Raw genomic sequence first — 6165 nt, 5'->3', positions numbered from 1 at the left:
TATGCTGTATATATATTAGACTGGGTCGATTTATTAACCGTTGTCGCGCTATCGAATTTTCGATAGGATTTGGGCTCAGGAAAAAAATTTTATTTTTTTGACTTTTTTCGACTTTGATTTTTAAGGTTTTTTTCATAGCCTACTAAATACATTTCATTTGATTGTAAAATTTTCATGTATACCCTGTCCGACCCAAAAATGTCCGCTAAAAACGTTGGCGAAAACAGTTTTTTACAAAAAAAAAAAATATTTTTTATTTATTTATTATTATAAATTTTTAAATATGTTTTTTTTTTTTACAAAGCTGTTATCAACAACCTTTTTAGCGGACATTTTTAGGTCGGACAGGGTATAAAGATGAACAGTTTTTTTTAGTAATTCTTGCAAAAAACCTTAAAAATCAAAGTCGAAAAAAAGTAAAAAAAAAGAAGTTTCACAGGCTGGAAAATTATTTTTTTGGGTATGCGTATAGGAACTTTTTTCCTGAGCCCAAATCCTATCGAAAAATCGATGACGTGATATCGGTTAACTTTCGTCCATACAAAGCGACCCAGCCCAATATATATATTTAAGATGCCATACCCTTCCCAGTTGCCTCGTGATTCCACCGAACAGAGCGTTCGGGGCTACCTCCCAACACACATCGAACCCACAACTGTTTAAAAGTCTTTTGTGAACTGCTGCACTTACCCAAAAGCATCGTGCGGTTTGCATTGCAGCGCAACTTTGCAACCTATCAGCAAGCCGTTGCGCTACGTGCTTCATATGGAAGCACAATGTCAATTTCTATCACTGGAAATGGAAACTATCCGACGGGCGCATTTGTCGCATCGAGCTGCCAGGCCAATTATCCAACAACACCTATAAAGGCACACTCAGGCTTGAAGTCCAGAGTGATGATTTTCCCCGCGCCGATCTTAAAGTTTCTGTAACTTAGCTATAATGAGAAACGAAGCTAATCGCCATATTTGATTTGCGAATTCGCCATGACTACAACGTCCAGAGAAAAGATCATGAGACGAAATAGAGGAATTATTGCATTCCCCAAGCATCAGCCATCAGGTCTTGACATTGGCCGCAAGAACACTGCGATAGAGCGTCAAGGTTTATTTACTCGCTACTCTACAGCATCACGACCAGTTAAGGGAAGAGTGTAGCCTGATCAGATAAAAAGCATGTGTGGGCGAAAAGCATGAGGGCGAAATGGCGAAAATAGACAACTGGTGGCTGATATTCAGAACGTACAAACATAATAAAAAGAACTCCCTTTTAAGTGATAATAACGCATATCTGAAAACGAGCTCTCTGCAATACTTATACAGCACTTGTAAATGACGTTGAGCTACTCTGTTGGCATTGGAAAAACCTTATCCAAGCTAATTCGAAACCAAATATGGCTTCAATGTACTGGAGATGATAAATGTACCAGCATACCTAAATGAGAGAGATGTGATCAATTAAGAGAAACAAGGGTTCTACAGAACATTTACGGCCTTTCTCGTGATGACGCGGCGCATGTCGAAGTTAATTTGATTGTATGAACAAAATGCAGCGACTTAAAGTCCAAAATGTGCGCTGGCTAAGCTTTGTTATACGATGGATATTACGCCTCAGTACAGCAAGTATTCCTAACGGGACCTGCATTTGAAGAAAAAGGGCGAGGGATAACCCGATCTCCCTTGGTGATCCCAATTGCCATCCGTTATTGCTGACAAGGAATTACTGCCTTCCTTTGCTACGGAACGGCCAAAAGGTTCTGAACAGTCCCCTTACTATTGATGATATTGCGATGTATATTAGGAAATTGGTCCCTGCGCAACACCCTTAAACCATCTTCAATCGGGAACAAAATATAGTGTGGCGAATGTTGACATCACTAGGTTGTTAGTAAATAATCAACAACAACAAATACAGTAAGCAGCCAAACTTATGTATATGCACACACATAACCAGCAGCTCGAAGAGATGACATATCTCACACGCACACATGAAGTCATCAGCCGAATTGTTATTCACACATACACATGCACATAGCTCAAATACCAAGCAGGATATACAACAGTTTTAGAAGTTAAAACGTCTAGGCTTTTGGAGAAATATGCGGACGAGGCAACAGAGAGTAAAAAAGCAGCGCAAGCTGAGTTGTAATCAATCAGTTTTGATTTAAACACGCTATTGGTTGTGAAGTAAAATTGTGAAGTACTACTCCCAAAGTAATCTAAATAAAGACCAGTTTGCAATCCTGAATAGTGTAGTGATTTATTCAACAGTTTAGCGATTCGAACGTTAGCAGAAGGTGCATAAATATCAGAAATCCTCAGAATTCGTTACAATAGGTATTGTGACGAATATTACCATATCTAAGCTGTTACTAAGTAAATGCACAACAACAAAAACATTAAAGCAAGCTACATAAACACATTAATCATCATTTACCCACATACATACAAGGCAACGAAGAGATAACTCACACACAGATGTTGCCATCAGTCGAAGAAGTACTCACATATACACACGCATATGGCTATGCGAGAGGCTATAAACTACAAATACACACGCATATAGCTGGTAACCAAGTAGAAGATTCTAGAAGAAGAAACGTCTAGACATTTGGGGGCAGAGAGTATAAAAGCAGCACAAGCTGAGTACTCAGTAATCAGTTTGCCTTAAGCACGCTATATTATTATTGAGTATTGGAGTTATTTATTCAACAGTTTAGCGATTCGAACGTTAGCAGAAGGTTTGGAATAAGCGAATTCGTTACAGTATGATATTTTTGACCTTGGTATTATCGTTTGATGAGATGAGAAAAAATCGCTAATTTCTTATATAAGTACCACCCAAATTTATATGCATATTTCGTGCATATGAAAACCTCTTTATTTTTTTTTTTTTAACGTCACCGCTCTTTTAAAATATTTCTTACGAAATGCTAATTGAAATGAAATTATTTCCCCCTTAAATATAATTTAAATACAAGTATAGCGAATCGTGTTAAAATGTGCATAAATTTCAATTAACATCACCAAAGAGAATTGCCTGGCATAACTAAGTAAGTTACAACGATCCCATCACAGTTGACTCATTTCAAAACCAAACCACCAAACCTTTAATGTGGTTGTTAGCTTTCAGGTATTTAAGGCGTAAAATAAGAAAGCTGTTATGTAGGGCCAATTAAGTATGGAGATTATTTGATGGAATTTGGCGATTGTAAAAGAATTATTCACCAATTTCATTTTTGCGTGGGAAGAGCCCATTAACGAAATATAAATTTTGTATTGGTATACGTTTTTGTAAAAAAATTTAAGGAGTGAAATCAAAACCACAAAAGAATTATTTAAAATTGCATCTACACTGAAAGAAAAAGACTGGTAAAATCAACCGAAATACGGGTCAATTCAACCGAAATTTCTATAAATTTGTATCCATCGCAACAAGATGTTGAATCAACTGCGCACAAATCGTTGATTCGTAATTGAGCGTTTTAACAAAAAAAGTTGTTGCGACAGCTTTGTATGAAAGTACCTATGTTGCCATATGAATAAATAAATTTAAGGCGCGATAACCTCCGAAGAGATTTTAGGCCGAGCTTCTCTTCCAATTTACGACGTGCTCCTTTTTAATTTTTCTTACAAATTGGCGGGACGGGACCTACTTGTTTTATGCCGACTCTGAACGGCATCTGCACGGCATATGAGTTTTCACTGAGAGCATTTCATTGCAGATATACACTCAGAGTGCTTGCCGAACACTGCCGAGGGGCAACCTCGCTTATGACATTTTTCTTCTAATTGAAAAAGCTTGTTTCTAAAATTTTGATGTTGCTTTGCCCGGGGTGTGAACCCAGGGTCTTCGTTGTGGTAGGCGGAGCACGCTACTATCACACCACGGCGGCCGCCATATAAATACGTAAATATGTGTATACATAAATACGCATGCTTCCCTGCAAAAATCGCGAGTACTCCATGCATGCGTGTAGGACGGGACCATATACTCCAGCTGCGCATTACATCAGAGTAATCCATGGAGTACCCACAGTCCAATAAACATCGTGTAGTGATTACAATCTTTAAAAACGAGCAATGATCGGCTTACAACATGTTCGTGTAGAAACATGAGTTGGTCCATCGCTGCATTACAGTGGAGTAGAATGGTAAGTACTCCAGTGGACCACATGGTCCAATGATTTTTACAGGGTTGCTACATATACATACATATGAATATAGAAATGAAAATAGGAGTCACAAAACTGATTCTCAATTCTTTCAGTTGCAGTCAGCTCATTCTCAATTTCTTCTCTCGCATGTAGTTGCCACACTTGATTGTTTCGAACAAAACTTGTAGTATAAATGTGTGACGTAACATTTTAAAAAGAGAACTTGTAAGTTATAGAAAATAAAGAATCAAGTCGCAGGAAGGTAATTCACCACTGGAGTAACTTTACATGTAATTCGGCAACTTTAAGTTGAAACGATTCCAAAACAACTCAAACTTTTATTTTGTCGGAAATATCAACATTAAAAAAGGATGTTTTTTATTATCTTATTAGATTCGTTCGCGTGAGTGAAAATGAACAAAATGTTACTAACTTTGGACAAATCCTGTTTGTTCAAGCAACAAGAGGGCGTATTTTGCATTTCGCTTGGACGAGAAGTTGCAAAATTGTACCCGATAAATAGGTCTCCCGGTATCTCATAATTTTTTGCACAGTAAATTCAAAAAAAAAGTGTTCTCGTTTTGTATTGATAACTGAAAACTAGTTTTTTGTTGTTTTCCCATTTTGTTTGTTTTTTCGATTTGGTGGTTTTCTTATTTTGGTGTTTTTTTTTTAAGAAGTGGCACCAGCGTCATAAGTACAAAGTAGAGAGCGCAGTGAGCATAAAATTCTCATTGAAATTTGCTCATGTATGGACAGTTGATCGCCGTTGAAATGACCTGTAAGATCTGTTGTGTTAACAGAAAAATCAGTTAGATTGATTAGCAATCTGTCAGTTTAACAAAATTTTGTTAACTTAGGAGCGACATTTTCACTTCTGTTGAAACGACTAAACTAATTTGTTCGCTTGACAAAGAACTCGGTCGAATTAACTATAATTCGATCAATTTCACCGAATCTCCGTTAAGTCAAGAACAACAGACTGGATTTGTTGATTTTACTAGCACCATTTCTTTCAGTGTAGACAATTTCGCTGAGTGGCCGTTATTTTGCAAATAAATTTTATCAACAAATGTCGTTGTTATTACTGCACTGCACTGAATGCATAAAGCTGGTAAAATTAAACGAATTACGCATCAATTCACTAGAAATTTCTGTCAGTTTTCATCTAACGCAAATAGCTGGTGAATGAACTTTGCACAAATTGTTATTCTAAGCCATAGATAGCGCTGTGAACTTAACAATTGTTATTGCCACCCTAAAAACATCAATGAAACCAGTTAAATAAATAGATGTCCGTTAATATTAAAATCACAGTGAAGGCTGTGATATGGCACCATGGTCCTAAGAACCAACTATGCATAATACTGAAAGTTGTTCCCTGTTCAAATGACCATTGAAATAAGTTACATCACATAGACTGAATGAGTTCGTAGTGTTAGCAGAAGTTTGTTCAACAGCCGAATTGAAAGACTCTTTCAAAAAAACCGAACCTATATATAAAATAACTTCATCTTCTTGGCACGTACTAGAAACTTTCTACGACTTATGACACTCCTAATAGCTGAAGTCGTAGCCTGGCTGCCTATATGCCGCTATATCTGAATTTGGTTTTCCTGCAAAACGTATACGGTTTCAAGGTGAATGAGGACAAAACGAAGTACCTGTTTTCATCGAGAAAAGAGTCAGCGTATTGGCGCTTTGGCAGTCATGCCACTGTTGGCCGCAATAACTTCGAAATGTAAAAAAAAAACATTAGCTTTGAAACACATCCAAGAATCAGTCTGCTCAATAAATGCTACTTTAGACTATATAGGCAACTGAAAAGTAAAGTCCTCTCTCGGCAAACGAAAATCATGATCTACAATTCGCTTATACCACCCGTTCTGCTATTTGGAGCAGATGCATAGACCGTGAACACATCAGTTGAAGCGACTCTGGAAGTGTTCGAGAGAAAAGTTCTTTCAAGAATTTACGAAACTCTACGCGTTGGCGATGGCGAGTACCGA

This window comes from Eurosta solidaginis, chromosome 1, assembly GCF_040869045.1.
Source record: "Eurosta solidaginis isolate ZX-2024a chromosome 1, ASM4086904v1, whole genome shotgun sequence".
In the NCBI taxonomy this organism is placed as follows: Eukaryota; Metazoa; Arthropoda; class Insecta; order Diptera; family Tephritidae; genus Eurosta; species Eurosta solidaginis.
This window is presented reverse-complemented; position numbering follows the sequence as displayed.